Source organism: Delphinapterus leucas, chromosome 9 (genome assembly GCF_059928025.1).
Source record: "Delphinapterus leucas isolate spDelLeu-1000000601 "Yukka" chromosome 9, BTC_Dleu_Yukka2, whole genome shotgun sequence".
NCBI classification, from domain to species: Eukaryota; Metazoa; Chordata; class Mammalia; order Artiodactyla; family Monodontidae; genus Delphinapterus; species Delphinapterus leucas.
In genome coordinates this window covers 108,835,769-108,861,341 of record NC_143137.1, presented here as the reverse complement: position 1 = coordinate 108,861,341, position 25,573 = coordinate 108,835,769, and positions in this window count along the sequence as shown.

Genomic DNA, 25,573 nt, shown 5'->3' with positions numbered 1-25,573 from the left:
AAATCTTACAAAGCATTTTCATGTTCATTATCTAATTTAATCCCCAAATCAACGTCATGAGATAGTTATTATTTACCCATTAGAAATGACCACATATTAAATCCTTAGTGATTGCTCAAGAAAAGCTGAAATCTTGAGTGTAACATCCATTAATGCCATGGTTGGGTGTTTTCCCATGGGAACACTGGATGCTAAAATCCACAGGGATTTTCAGCTCAAGATGGCAGACTAGGAAATATATTTACTTTCTGTTCCTCCTGAAACCATATCTAAATAAAACTGTAGAGATACCAAAACTAATCAACCAATAAAAGCCAAGATATTTTGGAAGTCATCAACCACAGAAAGATTTCAACACATTTCGAGAAGGCAAACAATGAAATGGAGGAGCCGTGAATAAAATAATGAGGAAAAAAAGGCTGAACCTAAGTAAGGTCTGCACAAAGCCACTCAGCTTTTGCTGAGCTCTGGTTATAGTAAAGGGCAGAGGAAGGAAGAGGGGCTGAAAACAAGGAGACAAACGTCATTTAAGGAAAAACAGTTCATTTAATGAGCTCCAGGGAACACTCAGCCTGCTGCCATACTAACTCATGAATTACAATGGATTGTTGGTAAGCAAGACAAGAAAACAGGGAAGAAACAAAAGAAACAAAAATCAAGACATTGTTTCTAACTGAACTCTTCTCAAATGAGATTGAGGAATTATGTTTCAATGCCACAGCTGTAAATCATTTCTGCTCTTGGAGAGGTTACAAAGGGCTTATAATATTTCCCTTTTGTTCAGACAGAATTTAGGTCTGAGCAAAAGCTTTTGTGTCCTCCAACCCCAAAATTTATTGGGGATGGAAGCCCAGATTTGCTGGGACATACCATAAAAAGAATCTCATGAGCAGGGGGTCAAACTGACTGTGGAATATATGAATTATGTCCTGTGTGAGCTTCAATAGGTTTTAAAATATATACATACATACATATATATATATATACGTTTTTAATGATCTATATGATTTTGGGTTCTGAAATTTCTACATGTCACATGCGTGATACATAACAGACAATGTCAGCCCCAGGAGGGAGAAAACACTCCAATGAAGCAAGCCAAAGAAACAAGTTTTAAGCAAGGTCAAGTGATGTGTAGACAAGGATTGTTCAATTCCTACCTGTCATGCTGAAGCTTCCAGCTCCTGAATAACAACACATGCTTCCCTTGTCCTAGACAGCCAAGAGTATGTCTCCTCTCTTGGGCATAAGAATCTCTAGAGTTACATATCTGTAGTAAGAGTGGACCCAGCTGGCATACTCACAATGACCAAATTGTGTTGATCGTACTTTATACCAATACATCGCTCCACGCTGAAGTTGCAATAAATGATATATTTGCTTTCTAGACATGAATGAGACGCCTTACTGGATATACTCCAGGAAGGCCAGAGAAGCTGGCTTCTAATCCATACGGAACAATTCACTGGTGAATTTCTTTCACGATAGCCCATGATTTATCTAGAATATCATCTTTACATATCTGGATCCTTCAAACTAGACAAAGGGAAAATACGGGCTTCAAGCCTCAATTAGAAATATGGAATGGTGCCATGCTGACAACTGGTGGTCCCTGACCTGTATCTTCTGAGATTAGAACACAGTGTGGTGGATGACCAATTCATGCGTTGAACAAAAGAAGACCTCCTACAGGGCAGTGTAGCTGTTCGTTACAGGTATGGCACTTAGGGCTAAGTACCATAAGGACTACAAGAGAAAAAGAAAAACAAGTAACACATGAAGCATATACGATAAGGAGGCACCACAGTCCAGAGCACGAGCTCTGGAATCACACAGGCTTGGATCGAATCCCAGCTAAGCCACTACCATCTATATACCCTGAAGGACAGGCCAAGGTTTAAATGGTGTTTTACCAGATTTCAAAAAAGAAGTGAAGAAAGAACCTATCTTCCAGGAAGGGACATCGTGGGGTGCAGTATCCAGTCGGATCAGGGCTCTGCATCTCCTGCTCAGAAAACTTGGCCACCTGGCTCGTGGTGATGCTGGCAGCTGAGCAGCCCTGGAGAAGGCGATCCTGTCTCCAGGTCTCGCAGAGAAGCTGGGGAGGACTCCGGACGAGGTGGCCTACACCCTGGTAAGTTCTGGCTGCCTCCTGCCCTCAGGTCTGAGCAGGCTCTGGTCTCTGGGCCCCGTGGTGGGGAAGGCCTGGCCAATACATACACAGGGCTGAGGGGCCTGCAGAGCCAGTCCCCAGGCAGGGTGAGCTCTGGAGGAGGCTTCCACAGTCCCCAGCAGTCTCCGCATGGTGGCCCATCTGGTGCCAAACACCTGCCACCCACAGCGAGAAGTCCCAGCCCCTAGGAAGTCCAGAAGGGACACCACCCTTTGCCTTTGGGCCTGGGTTAAGCCACCAGCTGGGCTTGCACGTGACCCCTGCCTCAACCCCTGCCCCGCCCGCCCTTTCTCTGTGACACGTACAATGGATATGTCATAAAGCCAGGCTGAGCCAGTGCTATAAATTCAGAGGAGTTAGAATCTAGGAAGAAGCTCTCCCACTTTCACTCTCTGCTCTCAGATCAGGCAGGCAGTACCTCTAATATGGAAGCTATGGACACCACACCTCCTTCCCAGGCTGTCCTCTACCATTCTGCTCATGTTTTCCCCAGCACCCCATTGACGGCTTTGGCGGGTATCAGGGCTTCAGCAGGCAGCACGTCTGACCCCGAACCTATGGACACCACACCTCCTTCACATGCTGTTATCTTCCATTCTGCTCCTGTTTTCCCCAGCACCCCATTGACGGCTTTGGCGGGCATCGGTGCTTCAGCAGGCAGCACCTCAGACCCCGAACCTATGGACACCACACCTCCTTCACACGCTGTCATCTTCCACTCTGCTCCTGTTTTCCCCAGCACCCCATTGACGGGTTTGGCGGGCATCGGTGCTTCAGCAGGAATCACGTCAGACCCCGAACCTATGGACACCACACCTCCTTCACACGCTGTCATCTTCCATTCTGCTCCTGTTTTCCCAAGCACCCCATTTACGGCTTTGGCGGGCATCGGTGCTTCAGCAGGAAGCACGTCAGACCCCGAACCTATGGACACCACACCTCCTTCACACGCTGTCATCTTCCATTCTGCTCCTGTTTTCCCCAGCACCCCATTTACGGCCCTGGTGGGCATCGGTGCTTCCGCAGTCAGCACGTCTGACCCCGAACCTATGGACACCACACCTCCTTCCCAGGCTGTCATCTTCTATTCTGCTCCTGTTTTCTCCAGCACCCCATTTTCGGCTTTGGTGGGCATCGGTGCCTCAGCAGTCAGCACCTCAGACCCCGAACCTATGGACACCACACCTCCTTCCCAGGCTGTCATCTTCCATCCTGCTCCTCTTTACCCCAGCACCCCATTTACCGCTTAGGCCGGCACCGGTGCTTCAGCAGGCAGCACCTCTAACACCAAAGCTATGGACACCACACCTCCTTCCCAGGCTGTCATTTTCCAGTCTGCCCTGTCTCCAAGTAGAACCACTACCCATTTCACACTGCTGTTCCAAGTTCTGGGAACACACCACCCAGTGGTAGCAATACCTCAGCCCATGCCTCGACTCATTTACCTGCAACGTGAGCCAACAGATAGACCAACACTTCAAAGTTATGACAGAAAATTGAGTAAGTTATACGCTTGGAATTTCATTTATTATTATTAACAAGCACAACTGTAGTGCTTAGACTATAACAAGTACTATTCTAAGGGCTTACCAAATATTAACTCACTTATTCCTCATAATGGCAACCCTAGTGGTAGGGAATATTCATAATGTTCACTTTTTGGGGGGAAACTGAGGCTCAGAGTCGTTGAATAGCTTGCCTAATGCCACACAGTTAGTAGGTGGCAAAACCCGGGATTAAAACCAGACCATCTAGACTTTCATCACTTTGCTGTGTCACCTTATTATAAGTTGTGGTTAGGGAAGGGACTAAATGGACAAGACTCTGAACTAAAAGGAGAAGGGAGAAATGAGAAAATGAGTGATCCTAGAAACTAGAGAAGATTTAGGCTCAGAAATTTCTGGTGATGAGACCCAGAAGAACAAGAACTTGGTTGGAATGTTAACTTGGGGTAGTATCTGAATCCATTGAGAAATGGTTTTGTTTCCTGTAAAATTTAGAAAGGTCAGTTGGATGAAGATTAACGAAGACAAAAGTAGAAAGGAAAAGAAAAAGGTGCCTTAAGTGAGACATAACCGCTCCCCTCTACGTACCCACAGGTTGTGTCCTGTGGGAAAGGATGGAGCTCTCTCTACCGGGTTGGTCACCAGGCTGAACAAGGAGAAACATGGCAACCATTGTACTGGTTTTGATGATCCCTCAAAACCAAGGCTTCAGTTTCCAAGAACGACCTACAGTAGCATAACTAGTGTGTGTCACACATGCCACTAAGTGTGTTTCCAGTCACACATTTTAATTGGAGAAATACTTCCTATGAGGTAGGCATTAGTTCGCTATGGCTGCTGTAACAAATTACTACAAATGTGCTTGCTTCTAACAAAACACACTTATTTTCTTATGGTTCTGGAAGACAGAGGTCCAAAACCAGTTTCCCTGGGCTGAAACCAGGAGTCAACAGGGCCATCCATCCTCCTTCTAGAGGCTCTAAGCGAGAATCTGTTTCCTCGCCAGCATTCCTTCACTTCTGGCCACATCAATCCAACCCCAACTTCATCATCACATTCTCTTTGGGGTAAAAATTCCCTCTGCCTCTCTCTTACGAGAACACCAGTGGTTATATTTGGGCCCGTCCAGGTAGTCCAGGAGAATCTTCCCATCTGAGAACCATTACTTTCAACCCACTGGCAAAGTGCCTTCTGCCATTTAAGGTGACATTCACAGGTTCTGGAGAGTAGAATGGGGACATTTGGGGGCAATGGTATTATTCAGTCTACTACAAGGTAGATACTATTATCTTTCTCAGATGTACGAAATGACGTTTAGGGAAGTAGTCTGTCTCAGGTCTACAATTTCCAGAGTAGAGACTTACATTCTGCCACTGACACTTTAGGACACACCCTAAACAACTTTAATCTGTGTCCTTAACTACTGCATAATCCTTGGTTAAGAGTCACACTTAGGTATCAAGACCCAATTGAATAGGACACAAGTACTGTCTCCTCTTTCACTATGTTTGCCTGGTGTACTGATGAATCTTGCCCAGAGCAGAAGAGTTCAGAAAAGTGTTATGCAGGTTTACGAAGAGAAAGCATTTACTGTTTGACGTGCACGGAGGAACGGAAGGCTTTTTCAAATAAAATAAAATAAAATATGCCACCAAATAGTCAATTGTCACAACAGAGGTAACCCCGTGGGAGTCATGAGGAGACTAAAATTATCTCCAATTGTGCAGGGCAGAAAAGTTTCAATGAAGGCAGGTGTAGTTCAGCCAAGCCCTACAGCACAGAAGTAGGAAGTTGGGTATGTACGAATGGGAAAAAAGACATTTGAGGCATGGGAAATAGTTTAATGCAGAATGGACGAGAAATATGCATTAGACCTTTTCTAAAACAACTGGCTTATTAACTCAGTAAATCGATTTAGTCAGTCAAACTAGCTTTAGCTGATTACTTATCCAGGGGATAGCTGTTGAGAGTAATTTTTGTCACAGAACAGTAAATAAAATGGTTGAACTATAGCTTCAGGCTTGCTAAGTGAAATAGATTGCTCTAGATGATTTTCAAGTGACTTACTTGGTAGTACTCACGAAATTGGGGGTTAACAATTGCTTAAGAAAACAAAGAGAATTGCTTTTAAATAAAGTAGCTACTGTGTAAACTATCTGTTCAGTAGCTCATGTTAAACGGATGTTTATAATCCCCATTGGACAACCAACTACATTTTTGCAAATGGCAATGTGAATTGCTGTTGCATAAACGATAGCAATGATCACCTATGTAATTTGTTGTCCAAACCAGAAATCTTCTAACAATACTGGTGTCCTAATAAAAATAAGCACGAAGGGAACACACAGTGGGTGTCTCCCGTGTGCCTGTGCATACATCTATATCTCACTGAACCCTCATAACAGCCCCCAAGAGAGGGACTCTGGGCGTCCCCATGCTGCTTGTAGAGAAACAGGCACAGGAAGGTTCAAGAGTCTATCTACCTAATATCGCACAGAGGGTGGCAGAGCCCGTTTTTAAACCACCTGCCTCCAATACCAGGTACCAGGAGCCAGACTCAGCCTACAGCTCTCTTCTGCTCGCCTGGAGGTGAAACAGTGTGTCATGATTAGTCAAATCCCGTCTTCACTCATCAAGGTAGGTTGAACACCTGCACGTCCTCCAAGTAGCATGTAGCATAAGCAATAAGATGTTTGTCCCGTGATCGTCCAGGAACTTGGAATCAGCTGTGCCTGGTTAGGCTGAGCTGGTTTAGAGTGGAGAGGACCACCGATCTTCCACCTGGGCAAGTGCCTTTTGACCTCCTGCCATCAGAGGGCCGAAATCTCCAGCCTGAGAATGTGCTGAGCCCTGTAGCCTAGTTACGCCAGCTCAGAACAATGATGAGCACACCTTTTTCCAGTCACCTTTCCTCATGCTCCCCATGCCTCATACTGCCCTGCTTCTTTATTCTTTATCCCACAGATACCCAAAGCCCCTTGCCTTTGGGGAGGCGGATTTGAGACCTATTGTCACGTCACGTCCTCGCTTGGCTGCCCTGTGAATAAACCTCCTCTTTGCTGCAAACCTCAGCATTTCAGTGTTTTGGCTTGCTGCGCCTCAGACAGAATGGTTGGGAGCAGTGGTACAGCTCCCTTGCCTGTGAGGGATGCTGGTTCCTAGTAGTCACGTTGCGGATGTTTTCTCCTCTCGGGGTAGGGGCGGGGCAGACATCCTGCTCTTCCGGAAAGGGAGAAACACAGGTGCCAAACCCTTGCCCTCAGCGTCACCGTCACCTAGGAGCTTGTTAGGAGCACAGAATCCAGGCCCCACCCAGAACTACTGAATACCAGCCTGCATTTAACAAGATCCACAAGAGAGGCATACCCATATTAAAGTTGGAGAGGCACCAAGCTGTCATCGTCTTCTCCACGGCTAATGAAAACGAAGCAAAGGTTCATCCCGAGCCGACTCTGCCTCAGTCACCTGGATATCACATGAGCTCATTTCATCTTCCCCAGAACCTGCAAATGAGACTGAGGGTCAGAGTGGTCTAGCACCCAAGGTTCCATAAAAGAACATGACCAAGGCTCACTGGAGCCCAGACTTCCAAAAAAGAAGGCCCCTGAGCACAGCATGGCACCACCGCAGCCCAAACCGTGGGCCTGGAGGGTAAGCCAGGCTCCCCACGCAGAGTTCACGCCATTCGACAGATGCCCACAGCAGACCACAAGGCAACATGAGAAGTAAGTTCTGATTGTGGAATCTCTGAATTTTGAGATTTAAAGAAAAAAATCTGTTTTGGGGAGATGGTTAAAACAGTTCTACCAAGGAGTAAAGAGAGGGCATCTCAAGGCCCCTTCTGGACTTAGAATTTAATGCCTACTTATTGAGAAATGCTCCGCGCCTTTGCTCAGCCCTACGTCAAGGTGAAGCTCTCTGTGCCCTAGAAGCTTAGGTTCTAAAAAGGCCACAGAAATGGGTGAGACCTAAAGAATGCCAGAACAATGCAATGGCATTAATCAGACTGTCTTTGCTTTGCCTTGCTTACAAGTCACTGACTTTAAACTGAATATGGTGTCATGTCTTTATGTTTCTTGAAGCCTTTTTTTTACAAAAGATCATATAAAGATTTTCTTCCATGGTAAGACTTTTATATTGTATTTCTCTTAAACTGGAGTGTGGTACATTTACCCTCCATCAGATGATTGCTTACAACTCACCTTGCTTTATTAAGAATACCGCTAGAGGCTTCTATGTCCCTACTAACAAGAATACATTTTCAGGCCCATTCAAACCACTGAAATTCCAAGATTTCAGAGCACAAGATAATGAAAATTCTCTCTATCCACGTCTTTTACTACATTTAGCCTGTTAACAGTCCCTAAGTGTGTCAGATGAAAGGTACTGTCGCGGGAATTGACATCTTTAACAGCATTCCATACAGATAAGTCTTGATTGTTCCAATTTCTCAAAAAGTTGGACACATTTACTGCCTCTATGACATCTCTAGGGTGTGTGGAAGAAATAAAAAAGAGGCCTGTACAATGTATTTCTCAAAAGATACACACAAAGGGTTTGCACATACAAACAGGGAAACCTTATAAATAATGTATGGGGAGCAAAGTATTGTCGGTAACGGACCTACTAATTTCGAAAGACAACACTGTCACCAAGTGTCCCCTCACCAAAACTGACTGGGAATGTTTAGGGGCCACCAAACCAGAGGTGGAGATTTTTAGGCACATTCTTGCCAGAAAAGAGAGCCTAGGGCATAAACCACTCAACTGGTTGGCACGAATGCCAGGGAAACCCAAGCAAGTGGATATAGAAGCCTACGTAATGCTTGGAAGTAGGAAGCTTTGGGGGACTACACCTGGGCTGGTACTGGCCTCCCTCCCCAAAGGGACAAGGAGAGCAGAAACCTGGATGGAGTCAAGAGAGAGCAAAAAGAAAGGCAAGGCTGGGTATGGAGCAACGTGTGGATCCAGGAGCATGTGTCTCAGAACTGCCGGGGCTCTGCAGACCAGCTGCATCCCGATTCTCCTTGACCCTCATTGGTATAATGAACTCAGGGTGGGCGCATCCCGGCTGCCAAGTCACTTCCACCCGTCCATGGAGTTGACAGTTACTTGCTCACAGTGAACCAACCGCTCTGGACCTAACAGCTACTGCAGGGTGCGGTAGTGGAGAACAAGGTGACGACAAGGACCAGATGCGAAGGAGGAAGAGACATTCAGTGGACCGACTGGGTAGACTGATGGGGTGGCTTTAAGTCTGCAGAGCTAAAGGGGCCAGATGTAGAAAAGGGAAGGGGAATCATGAGGATATGGTCAAGCCCCTTCGTATAGATATTTCATCCGTATGTTGTATGCAAATTCCATTCAATTTGCTCCGAGTGAAAAAGAGAGAACAAAATTATCCTTTCAACCATGTCAGTGACTTTATTTACCATCTCATTTGATGAGCTCATAGCCCAGGTTCAGAGGGAAATGGGAGCTGTGAGTCTGCCATCTCTCAGGAAGTCTCAGGCCTCAGAGGCCCCTCGTAGCCAAACTACCTCACCTTTTGCACCTTTCAAGCAACGTTATTCCTAAGTGCGAGTCACCCTCTTCATCAGGTTCTCCAAGAAACAGCAGTCTCTCCCAATGACAGAGGAAAAATGGGCTACTTTGGCTTTCTGAGGCACAATATGTAGTTCTCCAAAATGGTACCTGCCTGGGGGATTTTTCAAGAAAATTAAGCATCAGTGGTTATTTGTTTGTCTTCACATAACGTATGACCCAGATGTGCTGAGAAATAAGAAAAGGACGAACGAATCAAGGGCAGCTGATCCAAGGAGGCAAGGCGCAACTTCCACAGCCTACGTGGAAAGCTAGAGGAAGGGAACATCCAGCTGGTGGGAGCTGAACACAGGGGCCAGTCCTCCTTGGGCTCGGGATGCCACCGCCTCTTCCTACATCTTCACGCTCTCCTTCTCTGTTGGCCCCTCCCAGCCATATGAAAGAGCCACAAGGAAATGCTCTCCTCCATTCCATTTTCCTGTCCTCCTATCCACCCCTCCCTTCTTTCCCTTTGCCATCAATTTCTTGACTTGCCACCCATTTCTCCCCTCCCATCTACACTGCGATCTGGTTTCTGCCCCACTACTCCCGTGAAACTGACCTCCTTGAAGCCCCCAATGATTTCTCTGTTGACCAGTCCAGGGGACTACTTCTCAATCCTTATCTTTGTGACCGCCAAGCCGAGTTAGATCTTAAACAACGTCTCTGTCTTGAAAATCTCTTCCCTTGGCTTCTGCGCCACCTTTCCTTTTCTTTTCATGACACCGATCACAACCAGTGCTGCAGATTCCATCGAATGAAGGAATGCTGTTGCCTACATGTGTGAATGAGCTAAAGTGAGTACAGTACTGAAGTAGAGGACACCTAAAGTGAAACGTCTTCGTGTACGTCCACGTGGCTGAGCAGCAAGTTAACCTTTCATACATGTGCTAGAGAAGAAGAGTTGGGTTTTATTTTATTTACTTTTCCCTGGACTGTGTTGAATGACTATCATCTACAAGTTCAGGCTACTTTTTGCTGAGGATTAATAATGCACTGGGAGAGCTGAGAGAAAACTGAATAATAGAGCTGTCTTTTTCTTGACCAGCTCACCTTAGTTTCCCAAACTCTAAGTCTTTCTCTAATTCTTTCCCCTTTTTATTGTAGTAAAATGAACATAACACAAAATTCACCATTTGGATCATTTTTCAATTCACTGTACCATTCAGTGGAATTTACTGCTGTCACAATGTTGTGCAACTATCACCACTGCCTAGCTGCAAAACATTTTCATCAACCAAGAGGAAACCTACACCCATTTTAAGGAGTCATTCCCAATTTCCCTCTCTTCCAAACCCCTGGCAACCACTAATGTATAATCTTTTCTGTGTGTATGGATTTGCCACTGCTGGACATTTCATATAAATGGAACCATACAATATGTAGCCTTTCATGCCTGACTTCTTTCACTTAGTTGCATCCATCATGTAGCATGTATCAGAAATCCACTCACTGTTACAGCTGAGTCCTTCATACTGTTTGAATACAAAATTAAAAATACGTTGAGAGTGAAGCTCTGTTTTAATGGCACATCTATTAGGCCAATTCATTGAAAGAAACTGAAGATGGAGATGTTGTTGTCAAATGATAATCGTTGAGAAGCCTCAGCCAATTGGATAATGAAAAGTTTGGGAAATGTTGCAAAAAATTAGCTGATTTATATTAAAAGCCTATTAAACAAGGATTCAGGAGATTGTCTTTTTCTTGCAGGTAACTTAAATGAGGCAGAAAGAAATAACTGCCCTTTAAAACACATTTTGAAAGGATTCTATTTATTCTTAATAGACGAATGGGAGGGAGTACAGGAAGTTCACATCCAATATGGACTCCCTGTCCAAACACTGTTTATCGTTCTAGCCACCACTATCGAATTATATTTCTTGAGAGTAAGGCAGCTCAATTCCTGCATATTACTTTCTAAACTTCATCCATCAAATCCATTAATACAGTATAAACAAGAGTTGTTCATGTTTAAGTGCAGTTCAAATATCAGGTATAAAGAACCCCCAGTAAGAAAAAGAATCCTATATCTCTTGCCAGAATGTGGTCAGCTCTGGGGTGCTCTGCTAGCTGAAAGACACATTCATTATTAAGAGGATAGAGGCTGTTTAAGAGGGATGAGAGCCAAAAAAATTTAACTACATATATGTGTTAAGAACAGTGCTAGGTTATCTCATGTTCTATATCAGTCAAGGCTCACCATTTTACATACGTGAAAAGCAAAGTTAAAAGTGTATTCGTAGGGCTTCCCTGTTGGCGCAGTGGTTAAGGATCCACCTGCCAGTGCACGGGACACACGTTTGAGCCCTGGTCCGGGAAGATCCCACATGCCACGGAGCAACTAAGACCATGTGCCACAACTACTGAGACTGCGTGCTAGAGCCCGTGAACCACAACTACTGAAGCCCACGCACCTAGGCCCCGTGCTCAGCAACAGCGAGAAGCCACCACAATGAGAATGCCGTGTACTGCAACAGAGTAGCCGCCGCTCACTGCAACTAGAGAAAGCCCGCGCACAGCAACGAAGAGCCTAGGCAGCCAAAGATAAATAAATAAATACGTCTATTTTTAAAAAAATGTGTTTTAGTAACTTACTAAAAGGCACGCAATCAGTAAACGTGAGCAAGGATTCAATCCCAAATCTGTCACACTGAAGTTTAAGCTAATACTCGAGATTGATAAAAACAGCACTAATTTAAAACTTCAGAGGTATTTTTTACTTCATACTTTCACTAATGCTCTTTGGAGATAAATCATTTCATTTATATGGGCCTTAGTTTTTACAACTATAATAGTTGGAAGCTTGACTAGGTGATCTCTATGTAGTCTTCCAATTCTAAAATGTTCCACTAATTTGGATTCCTACAGTAATTGCCCTTGCAATACATGCATGCTGCCACCAAGTAGAGGTAGAGACTACTAGTTCCTTTTTTATCCCTAGTGGGGGTGCATTTTGACAGCAGACTTATCCGTCAATAGTACAACCTGTTAGTATAACTATAAGATAACAAAATAATCTGGTATTCTTTCCTGTAAAAGAGAAGCTTTACATTGTGTCTGTGAATCGTACCAGAATCACCTGTAAGTTTATAAATATAGAGGAAATCCTGAACCCATTGAATGAGAATCTTCAGAGACAGGAATTGGGCATCTGGAATTTTGGGCTCCCATCATTTATATATTTTATTTCATTTCATTTTTGCCTATGTACAATATTTGTCACATCCTTTTGAATCTTTAAAAGTTTCCTTCTGTTTTAAATTTTAGAATATTCCATAATCTTCACCTACTTTTCATAAGGTGTTATCTGTTATGTTTATTCGATCTTGTGCTTCTCCTGGTTAAGGCTTCTTTCTTTCCTTTTTTTTTTCTCATGGCCCTGCCTCATGTCTTGCAGGATCTTAGTTCCCTGACATGGGATTGGACCCCAGGGTCCCAGCAGTGAAAGCGCCATGTTCTAAACACTGGACCACCAGGGAAGTCCCAAGATTTCAGTTTTAAATGACTTTTTTCCCACTCTAATTCATTCCTGGGATCAGTTTCATGTTTGGACATTAAAGCAACCTTGCATTGCCAGAATAAAGCTACTTTGATTTTGATATATGATTGTTTTACATACCATGGATACAGTTTGTGCTTCTCTTTACATATTTTGCATGCATGTTCAAAGGAGAAACTGGCCTGTGATTCTATTCTTGTAATATCCTTTATAGATTTGTTTTAAGAGTCTATACTTTATTTTTTATTTATTTATATTTTTGGCTGCATTGGGTCTTCATTGCTGCATGCATGCTTTCTCTAGTTTTGGCGAGCGGGGGTCTATTCTTTGTTGCAGTGAGTAGGCTTCTCATTGCAGCCTTCTGACCGCATGGGCTTCTGACCCCATTCGTCGGTGCTACTTCAGTTCCTTACCCCTTCCCTTCTGACCCTGGGCGGTGAAATCCTCTTTCTGCAGCTGGCCTGCGGCAGAAAGTCAATGAGGCAAGAGTAGGCTTGGAGTATCCAAGGAGCAGAAAGGATGTCAGCGTGTGAAAAACAGAGCGAGCAAATTGGAGAGGAGAAGGAAACACTCAGAGAGGAAACAGAGGCCCAGATTTCTAGGTCTGTGGAGGCACTCTGAGGACTTTGCATTTCCTGTGAAGAAGCCACTGAAGAAATTTGAGTGACATGATCTGACTTATGTTTTAACAAGATCTCTCTGGATGCCACGTTGATTAGAGATTGTAGGAGAGCAAGGACAAGCCCCAGAACACCAACAGTTGATTCAAAGAAGTGATTACTCAAACATGGTCCCCCTCCTCAATGAGGACGCAGAGCAGGAATCGGCAAATAATGGCCACAAATCAAATCAGGCTCTCAGCCTGCATCTGTGGGACTGTGAGCTAATAATGGTTCTCACGTTCAGAAAGCTTGTTGAAGAAGAAAGAGGAGGAGAAGCTACAGAAACTGTATATGGCCCACAAAGCCTAAGATATTTAAAATCCAGAAGATGCTTTCCAACACCTGATGTAAAGCATGTGGCTGGTAGGAGGTCCTCAACCACATTTGGAAGAGGAATACATGAGTCACTTCGTTCCTGAAAACACTGTAAAGTGATAGGGGTCAAGAAACATTTACCCGTTCACCCTTAACCTTCACAAATGATGCCAGTTCCATTGAGCTATTGAAAAATACATTCTGGCTTTCAAAAAAGTAACCCAGAGGGCATTTTCTCACATAGGCAAGGTCATAAACAACTGTCAAGTGAAGTTGAAATAGCAACAAATCAAATGATAACAAAAACATTTTTACAGAACTTTAAATCTTACAAAGCATTTTCATGTTCATTATCTAATTTAATCCCCAAATCAACGTCATGAGATAGTTATTATTTCCCCATTAGAAATGACCACATATTAAACCCTTAGTGATTGCTCAAGAAAAGCTGAAATCTTGAGTGTAACATCCATTAATGCCATGGTTGGGTGTTTTCCCATGGGAACACTGGATGCTAAAATCCACAGGGATTTTCAGCTCAAGATGGCAGACTAGGAAATATATTTACTTTCTGTTCCTCCTGAAACCATATCTAAATAAAACTGTAGAGATACCAAAACTAATCAACCAATAAAAGCCAAGATATTTTGGAAGTCATCAACCACAGAAAGATTTCAACACATTTCGAGAAGGCAAACAATGAAATGGAGGAGCCGTGAATAAAATAATGAAGAAAAAAAGGCTGAACCTAAGTAAGGTCTGCACAAAGCCACTCAGCTTTTGCTGAGCTCTGGTTATAGTAAAGGGCAGAGGAAGGAAGAGGGGCTGAAAACAAGGAGACAAACGTCATTTAAGGAAAAACAGTTCATTTAATGAGCTCCAGGGAACACTCAGCCTGCTGCCATACTAACTCATGAATTACAATGGATTGTTGGTAAGCAAGACAAGAAAACAGGGAAGAAACAAAAGAAACAAAAATCAAGACATTGTTTCTAACTGAACTCTTCTCAAATGAGATTGAGGAATTATGTTTCAATGCCACAGCTGTAAATCATTTCTGCTCTTGGAGTGGTTACAAAGGGCTTATAATATTTCCCTTTTGTTCAGACAGAATTTAGGTCTGAGCAAAAGCTTTTGTGTCCTCCAACCCCAAAATTTATTGGGGAAGGAAGCCCAGATTTGCTGGGACATACCATAAAAAGAATCTCATGAGCAGGGGGTCAAACTGACTGTGGAATATATGAATTATGTCCTGTGTGAGTTTCAATAGGTTTTAAAATATATACATACATACATATATATATATATACGTTTTTAATGATCTATATGATTTTGGGTTCTGAAATTTCTACATGTCACATGCGTGATACATAACAGACAATGTCAGCCCCAGGAGGGAGAAAACACTCCAATGAAGCAAGCCAAAGAAACAAGTTTTAAGCAAGGTCAAATGATGTGTAGACGAGGATTGTTCAATTCCTACCTGTCATGCTGAAGCTTCCAGCTCCTGAATAACAACACATGCTTCCCTTGTCCTAGACAGCCAAGAGTATGTCTCCTCTCTTGGGCATAAGAATCTCTAGAGTTACATATCTGTAGTAAGAGTGGACCCAGCTGGCATACTCACAATGACCAAATTGTGTTGATCGTACTTTATACCAATACATCGCTCCACGCTGAAGTTGCAATAAATGATATATTTGCTTTCTAGACATGAATGAGACGCCTTACTGGATATACTCCAGGAAGGCCAGAGAAGCTGGCTTCTAATCCATACGGAACAATTCACTGGTGAATTTCTTTCACGATAGCCCATGATTTATCTAGAATATCATCTTTACATATCTGGATCCTTCAAACTAGACAAAGGGAAAATACGGGCTTCAAGCCTCAATTAGAAATATGGAATGGTGCCATGCTGACAACTGGTGGTCCCTGACCTGTATCTTCTGAGATTAGAACACAGTGTGGTGGATGACCAATTCATGCGTTGAACAAAAGAAGACCTCCTACAGGGCAGTGTAGCTGTTCGTTACAGGTATGGCACTTAGGGCTAAGTACCATAAGGACTACAAGAGAAAAAGAAAAACAAGTAACACATGAAGCATATACGATAAGGAGGCACCACAGTCCAGAGCACGAGCTCTGGAATCACACAGGCTTGGATCGAATCCCAGCTAAGCCACTACCATCTATATACCCTGAAGGACAGGCCAAGGTTTAAATGGTGTTTTACCAGATTTCAAAAAAGAAGTGAAGAAAGAACCTATCTTCCAGGAAGGGACATCGTGGGGTGCAGTATCCAGTCGGATCAGGGCTCTGCATCTCCTGCTCAGAAAACTTGGCCACCTGGCTCGTGGTGATGCTGGCAGCTGAGCAGCCCTGGAGAAGGCGATCCTGTCTCCAGGTCTCGCAGAGAAGCTGGGGAGGACTCCGGACGAGGTGGCCCACACCCTGGTAAGTTCTGGCTGCCTCCTGCCCTCAGGTCTGAGCAGGCTCTGGTCTCTGGGCCCCGTGGTGGGGAAGGCCTGGCCAATACATACACAGGGCTGAGGGGCCTGCAGAGCCAGTCCCCAGGCAGGGTGAGCTCTGGAGGAGGCTTCCACAGTCCCCAGCAGTCTCCGCATGGTGGCCCATCTGGTGCCAAACACCTGCCACCCACAGCGAGAAGTCCCAGCCCCTAGGAAGTCCAGAAGGGACACCACCCTTTGCCTTTGGGCCTGGGTTAAGCCACCAGCTGGGCTTGCACGTGACCCCTGCCTCAACCCCTGCCCCGCCCGCCCTTTCTCTGTGACACGTACAATGGATATGTCATAAAGCCAGGCTGAGCCAGTGCTATAAATTCAGAGGAGTTAGAATCTAGGAAGAAGCTCTCCCACTTTCACTCTCTGCTCTCAGATCAGGCAGGCAGTACCTCTAATATGGAAGCTATGGACACCACACCTCCTTCCCAGGCTGTCCTCTACCATTCTGCTCATGTTTTCCCCAGCACCCCATTGACGGCTTTGGCGGGTATCGGGGCTTCAGCAGGCAGCACGTCTGACCCCGAACCTATGGACACCACACCTCCTTCACATGCTGTTATCTTCCATTCTGCTCCTGTTTTCCCCAGCACCCCATTGACGGCTTTGGCGGGCATCGGTGCTTCAGCAGGCAGCACCTCAGACCCCGAACCTATGGACACCACACCTCCTTCACACGCTGTCATCTTCCACTCTGCTCCTGTTTTCCCCAGCACCCCATTGACGGGTTTGGCGGGCATCGGTGCTTCAGCAGGAATCACGTCAGACCCCGAACCTATGGACACCACACCTCCTTCACACGCTGTCATCTTCCATTCTGCTCCTGTTTTCCCAAGCACCCCATTTACGGCTTTGGCGGGCATCGGTGCTTCAGCAGGAAGCACGTCAGACCCCGAACCTATGGACACCACACCTCCTTCACACGCTGTCATCTTCCATTCTGCTCCTGTTTTCCCCAGCACCCCATTTACGGCCCTGGCGGGCATCGGTGCTTCCGCAGTCAGCACGTCTGACCCCGAACCTATGGACACCACACCTCCTTCCCAGGCTGTCATCTTCTATTCTGCTCCTGTTTTCTCCAGCACCCCATTTTCGGCTTTGGTGGGCATCGGTGCCTCAGCAGTCAGCACCTCAGACCCCGAACCTATGGACACCACACCTCCTTCCCAGGCTGTCATCTTCCATCCTGCTCCTCTTTACCCCAGCACCCCATTTACCGCTTAGGCCGGCACCGGTGCTTCAGCAGGCAGCACCTCTAACACCAAAGCTATGGACACCACACCTCCTTCCCAGGCTGTCATTTTCCAGTCTGCCCTGTCTCCAAGTAGAACCACTACCCATTTCACACTGCTGTTCCAAGTTCTGGGAACACACCACCCAGTGGTAGCAATACCTCAGCCCATGCCTCGACTCATTTACCTGCAACGTGAGCCAACAGATAGACCAACACTTCAAAGTTATGACAGAAAATTGAGTAAGTTATACGCTTGGAATTTCATTTATTATTATTAACAAGCACAACTGTAGTGCTTAGACTATAACAAGTACTATTCTAAGGGCTTACCAAATATTAACTCACTTATTCCTCATAATGGCAACCCTAGTGGTAGGGAATATTCATAATGTTCACTTTTTGGGGGGAAACTGAGGCTCAGAGTCGTTGAATAGCTTGCCTAATGCCACACAGTTAGTAGGTGGCAAAACCCGGGATTAAAACCAGACCATCTAGACTTTCATCACTTTGCTGTGTCACCTTATTATAAGTTGTGGTTAGGGAAGGGACTAAATGGACAAGACTCTGAACTAAAAGGAGAAGGGAGAAATGAGAAAATGAGTGATCCTAGAAACTAGAGAAGATTTAGGCTCAGAAATTTCTGGTGATGAGACCCAGAAGAACAAGAACTTGGTTGGAATGTTAACTTGGGGTAGTATCTGAATCCATTGAGAAATGGTTTTGTTTCCTGTAAAATTTAGAAAGGTCAGTTGGATGAAGATTAACGAAGACAAAAGTAGAAAGGAAAAGAGAAAGGTGCCTTAAGTGAGACATAACCGCTCCCCTCTACGTACCCACAGGTTGTGTCCTGTGGGAAAGGATGGAGCTCTCTCTACCGGGTTGGTCACCAGGCTGAACAAGGAGAAACATGGCAACCATTGTACTGGTTTTGATGATCCCTCAAAACCAAGGCTTCAGTTTCCAAGAACGACCTACAGTAGCATAACTAGTGTGTGTCACACATGCCACTAAGTGTGTTTCCAGTCACACATTTTAATTGGAGAAATACTTCCTATGAGGTAGGCATTAGTTCGCTATGGCTGCTGTAACAAATTACTACAAATGTGCTTGCTTCTAACAAAACACACTTATTTTCTTATGGTTCTGGAAGACAGAGGTCCAAAACCAGTTTCCCTGGGCTGAAACCAGGAGTCAACAGGGCCATCCATCCTCCTTCTAGAGGCTCTAAGCGAGAATCTGTTTCCTCGCCAGCATTCCTTCACTTCTGGCCACATCAATCCAACCCCAACTTCATCATCACATTCTCTTTGGGGTAAAAATTCCCTCTGCCTCTCTCTTACGAGAACACCAGTGGTTATATTTGGGCCCGTCCAGGTAGTCCAGGAGAATCTTCCCATCTGAGAACCATTACTTTCAACCCACTGGCAAAGTGCCTTCTGCCATTTAAGGTGACATTCACAGGTTCTGGAGAGTAGAATGGGGACATTTGGGGGCAATGGTATTATTCAGTCTACTACAAGGTAGATACTATTATCTTTCTCAGATGTACGAAATGACGTTTAGGGAAGTAGTCTGTCTCAGGTCTACAATTTCCAGAGTAGAGACTTACATTCTGCCACTGACACTTTAGGACACACCCTAAACAACTTTAATCTGTGTCCTTAACTACTGCATAATCCTTGGTTAAGAGTCACACTTAGGTATCAAGACCCAATTGAATAGGACACAAGTACTGTCTCCTCTTTCACTATGTTTGCCTGGTGTACTGATGAATCTTGCCCAGAGCAGAAGAGTTCAGAAAAGTGTTATGCAGGTTTACGAAGAGAAAGCATTTACTGTTTGACGTGCACGGAGGAACGGAAGGCTTTTTCAAATAAAATAAAATAAAATATGCCACCAAATAGTCAATTGTCACAACAGAGGTAACCCCGTGGGAGTCATGAGGAGACTAAAATTATCTCCAATTGTGCAGGGCAGAAAAGTTTCAATGAAGGCAGGTGTAGTTCAGCCAAGCCCTACAGCACAGAAGTAGGAAGTTGGGTATGTACGAATGGGAAAAATGACATTTGAGGCATGGGAAATAGTTTAATGCAGAATGGACGAGAAATATGCATTAGACCTTTTCTAAAACAACTGGCTTATTAACTCAGTAAATCGATTTAGTCAGTCAAACTAGCTTTAGCTGATTACTTATCCAGGGGATAGCTGTTGAGAGTAATTTTTGTCACAGAACAGTAAATAAAATGGTTGAACTATAGCTTCAGGCTTGCTAAGTGAAATAGATTGCTCTAGATGATTTTCAAGTGACTTACTTGGTAGTACTCACGAAATTGGGGGTTAACAATTGCTTAAGAAAACAAAGAGAATTGCTTTTAAATAAAGTAGCTACTGTGTAAACTATCTGTTCAGTAGCTCATGTTAAACGGATGTTTATAATCCCCATTGGACAACCAACTACATTTTTGCAAATGGCAATGTGAATTGCTGTTGCATAAACGATAGCAATGATCACCTATGTAATTTGTTGTCCAAACCAGAAATCTTCTAACAATACTGGTGTCCTAATAAAAATAAGCACGAAGGGAACACACAGTGGGTGTCTCCCGTGTGCCTGTGCATACATCTATATCTCACTGAACCCTCATAACAGCCCCCAAGAGAGGGACTCTGGGCGTCCCCATGCTGCTTGTGGAGAAACAGGCACAGGAAGGTTCAAGAGTCTATCTACCTAATATCGCACAGAGGGTGGCAGAGCCCGTTTTTAAACCACCTGCCTCCAATACCAGGTACCAGGAGCCAGACTCAGCCTACAGCTCTCTTCTGCTCGCCTGGAGGTGAAACAGTGTGTCATGATTAGTCAAATCCCGTCTTCACTCATCAAGGTAGGTTGAACACCTGCACGTCCTCCAAGTAGCATGTAGCATAAGCAATAAGATGTTTGTCCCGTGATCGTCCAGGAACTTGGAATCAGCTGTGCCTGGTTAGGCTGAGCTTGTTTAGAGTGGAGAGGACCACCGATCTTCCACCTGGGCAAGTGCCTTTTGACCTCCTGCCATCAGAGGGCCGAAATCTCCAGCCTGAGAATGTGCTGAGCCCTGTAGCCTAGTTACGCCAGCTCAGAACAATGATGAGCACACCTTTTTCCAGTCACCTTTCCTCATGCTCCCCATGCCTCATACTGCCCTGCTTCTTTATTCTTTATCCCACAGATACCCAAAGCCCCTTGCCTTTGGGGAGGCGGATTTGAGACCTATTGTCACGTCACGTCCTCGCTTGGCTGCCCTGTGAATAAACCTCCTCTTTGCTGCAAACCTCAGCATTTCAGTGTTTTGGCTTGCTGCGCCTCAGACAGAATGGTTGGGAGCAGTGGTACAGCTCCCTTGCCTGTGAGGGATGCTGGTTCCTAGTAGTCACGTTGCGGATGTTTTCTCCTCTCGGGGTAGGGGCGGGGCAGACATCCTGCTCTTCCGGAAAGGGAGAAACACAGGTGCCAAACCCTTGCCCTCAGCGTCACCGTCACCTAGGAGCTTGTTAGGAGCACAGAATCCAGGCCCCACCCAGAACCACTGAATACCAGCCTGCATTTAACAAGATCCACAAGAGAGGCATACCCATATTAAAGTTGGAGAGGCACCAAGCTGTCATCGTCTTCTCCACGGCTAATGAAAACGAAGCAAAGGTTCATCCCGAGCCGACTCTGCCTCAGTCACCTGGATATCACATGAGCTCATTTCATCTTCCCCAGAACCTGCAAATGAGACTGAGGGTCAGAGTGGTCTAGCACCCAAGGTTCCATAAAAGAACATGACCAAGGCTCACTGGAGCCCAGACTTCCAAAAAAGAAGGCCCCTGAGCACAGCATGGCACCACCGCAGCCCAAACCGTGGGCCTGGAGGGTAGGCCAGGCTCCCCACGCAGAGTTCACGCCATTCGACAGATGCCCACAGCAGACCACAAGGCAACATGAGAAGTAAGTTCTGATTGTGGAATCTCTGAATTTTGAGATTTAAAGAAAAAAATCTGTTTTGGGGAGATGGTTAAAACAGTTCTACCAAGGAGTAAAGAGAGGGCATCTCAAGGCCCCTTCTGGACTTAGAATTTAATGCCTACTTATTGAGAAATGCTCCGCGCCTTTGCTCAGCCCTACGTCAAGGTGAAGTTCTCTGTGCCCTAGAAGCTTAGGTTCTAAAAAGGCCACAGAAATGGGTGAGACCTAAAGAATGCCAGAACAATGCAATGGCATTAATCAGACTGTCTTTGCTTTGCCTTGCTTACAAGTCACTGACTTTAAACTGAATATGGTGTCATGTCTTTATGTTTCTTGAAGCCTTTTTTTTACAAAAGATCATATAAAGATTTTCTTCCATGGTAAGACTTTTATATTGTATTTCTCTTAAACTGGAGTGTGGTACATTTACCCTCCATCAGATGATTGCTTACAACTCACCTTGCTTTATTAAGAATACCGCTAGAGGCTTCTATGTCCCTACTAACAAGAATACATTTTCAGGCCCATTCAAACCACTGAAATTCCAAGATTTCAGAGCACAAGATAATGAAAATTCTCTCTATCCACGTCTTTTACTACATTTAGCCTGTTAACAGTCCCTAAGTGTGTCAGATGAAAGGTACTGTCGCGGGAATTGACATCTTTAACAGCATTCCACACAGATAAGTCTTGATTGTTCCAATTTCTCAAAAAGTTGGACACATTTACTGCCTCTATGACATCTCTAGGGTGTGTGGAAGAAATAAAAAAGAGGCCTGTACAATGTATTTCTCAAAAGATACACACAAAGGGTTTGCACATACAAACAGGGAAACCTTATAAATAATGTATGGGGAGCAAAGTATTGTCGGTAACGGACCTACTCATTTCGAAAGACAACACTGTCACCAAGTGTCCCCTCACCAAAACTGACTGGGAATGTTTAGGGGCCACCAAACCAGAGGTGGAGATTTTTAGGCACATTCTTGCCAGAAAAGAGAGCCTAGGGCATAAACCACTCAACTGGTTGGCACGAATGCCAGGGAAACCCAAGCAAGTGGATATAGAAGCCTACGTAATGCTTGGAAGTAGGAAGCTTTGGGGGACTACACCTGGGCTGGTACTGGCCTCCCTCCCCAAAGGGACAAGGAGAGCAGAAACCTGGATGGAGTCAAGAGAGAGCAAAAAGAAAGGCAAGGCTGGGTATGGAGCAACGTGTGGATCCAGGAGCATGTGTCTCAGAACTGCCGGGGCTCTGCAGACCAGCTGCATCCCGATTCTCCTTGACCCTCATTGGTATAATGAACTCAGGGTGGGCGCATCCCGGCTGCCAAGTCACTTCCACCCGTCCATGGAGTTGACAGTTACTTGCTCACAGTGAACCAACCGCTCTGGACCTAACAGCTACTGCAGGGTGCGGTAGTGGAGAACAAGGTGACGACAAGGACCAGATGCGAAGGAGGAAGAGACATTCAGCGGACCGACTGGGTAGACTGATGGGGTGGCTTTAAGTCTGCAGAGCTAAAGGGGCCAGATGTAGAAAAGGGAAGGGGAATCATGAGGATATGGTCAAGCCCCTTCGTATAGATATTTCATCCGTATGTTGTATGCAAATTCCATTCAATTTGCTCCGAGTGAAAAAGAGAGAACAAAATTATCCTTTCAACCATGTCAGTGACTTTATTTACCATCTCATTTGATGAGCTCATAGCCCAGGTTCAGAGGGAAATGGGAGCTGTGAGTCTGCCATCTCTCAGGAAGTCTCAGGCCTCAGAGGCCCCTCGTAGCCAAACTACCTCACCTTTTGCACCTTTCAAGCAACGTTATTCCTAAGTGCAAGTCACCCTCTTCATCAGGTTCTCCAAGAAACGGCAGTCTCTCCCAATGACAGAGGAAAAATGGGCTACTTTGGCTTTCTGAGGCACAATATGTAGTTCTCCAAAATGGTACCTGCCTGGGGGATTTTTCAAGAAAATTAAGCATCAGTGGTTATTTGTTTGTCTTCACATAACGTATGACCCAGATGTGCTGAGAAATAAGAAAAGGACGAACGAATCAAGGGCAGCTGATCCAAGGAGGCAAGGCGCAACTTCCACAGCCTACGTGGAAAGCTAGAGGAAGGGAACATCCAGCTGGTGGGAGCTGAACACAGGGGCCAGTCCTCCTTGGGCTCGGGATGCCACCGCCTCTTCCTACATCTTCACGCTCTCCTTCTCTGTTGGCCCCTCCCAGCCATATGAAAGAGCCACAAGGAAATGCTCTCCTCCATTCCATTTTCCTGTCCTCCTATCCACCCCTCCCTTCTTTCCCTTTGCCATCAATTTCTTGACTTGCCCCCCATTTCTCCCCTCCCATCTACACTGCGATCTGGTTTCTGCCCCACTACTCCCGTGAAACTGACCTCCTTGAAGCCCCCAATGATTTCTCTGTTGACAAGTCCAGGGGACTACTTCTCAATCCTTATCTTTGTGACCGCCAAGCCGAGTTAGATCTTAAACAACGTCTCTGTCTTGAAAATCTCTTCCCTTGGCTTCTGCGCCACCTTTCCTTTTCTTTTCATGACACCGATCACAACCAGTGCTGCAGATTCCATCGAATGAAGGAATGCTGTTGCCTACATGTGTGAATGAGCTAAAGTGAGTACAGTACTGAAGTAGAGGACACCTAAAGTGAAACGTCTTCGTGTACGTCCACGTGGCTGAGCAGCAAGTTAACCTTTCATACATGTGCTAGAGAAGAAGAGTTGGGTTTTATTTTATTTACTTTTCCCTGGACTGTGTTGAATGACTATCATCTACAAGTTCAGGCTACTTTTTGCTGAGGATTAATAATGCACTGGGAGAGCTGAGAGAAAACTGAATAATAGAGCTGTCTTTTTCTTGACCAGCTCACCTTAGTTTCCCAAACTCTAAGTCTTTCTCTAATTCTTTCCCCTTTTTATTGTAGTAAAATGAACATAACACAAAATTCACCATTTGGATCATTTTTCAATTCACTGTACCATTCAGTGGAATTTACTGCTGTCACAATGTTGTGCAACTATCACCACTGCCTAGCTGCAAAACATTTTCATCAACCAAGAGGAAACCTACACCCATTTTAAGGAGTCATTCCCAATTTCCCTCTCTTCCAAACCCCTGGCAACCACTAATGTATAATCTTTTCTGTGTGTATGGATTTGCCACTGCTGGACATTTCATATAAATGGAACCATACAATATGTAGCCTTTCATGCCTGACTTCTTTCACTTAGTTGCATCCATCATGTAGCATGTATCAGAAATCCACTCACTGTTACAGCTGAGTCCTTCATACTGTTTGAATACAAAATTAAAAATACGTTGAGAGTGAAGCTCTGTTTTAATGGCACATCTATTAGGCCAATTCATTGAAAGAAACTGAAGATGGAGATGTTGTTGTCAAATGATAATCGTTGAGAAGCCTCAGCCAATGGGATAATGAAAAGTTTGGGAAATGTTGCAAAAAATTAGCTGATTTATATTAAAAGCCTATTAAACAAGGATTCAGGAGATTGTCTTTTTCTTGCAGGTAACTTAAATGAGGCAGAAAGAAATAACTGCCCTTTAAAACACATTTTGAAAGGATTCTATTTATTCTTAATAGACGAATGGGAGGGAGTACAGGAAGTTCACATCCAATATGGACTCCCTGTCCAAACACTGTTTATCGTTCTAGCCACCACTATCGAATTATATTTCTTGAGAGTAAGGCAGCTCAATTCCTGCATATTACTTTCTAAACTTCATCCATCAAATCCATTAATACAGTATAAACAAGAGTTGTTCATGTTTAAGTGCAGTTCAAATATCAGGTATAAAGAACCCCCAGTAAGAAAAAGAATCCTATATCTCTTGCCAGAATGTGGTCAGCTCTGGGGTGCTCTGCTAGCTGAAAGACACATTCATTATTAAGAGGATAGAGGCTGTTTAAGAGGGATGAGAGCCAAAAAAATTTAACTACATATATGTGTTAAGAACAGTGCTAGGTTATCTCATGTTCTATATCAGTCAAGGCTCACCATTTTACATACGTGAAAAGCAAAGTTAAAAGTGTATTCGTAGGGCTTCCCTGT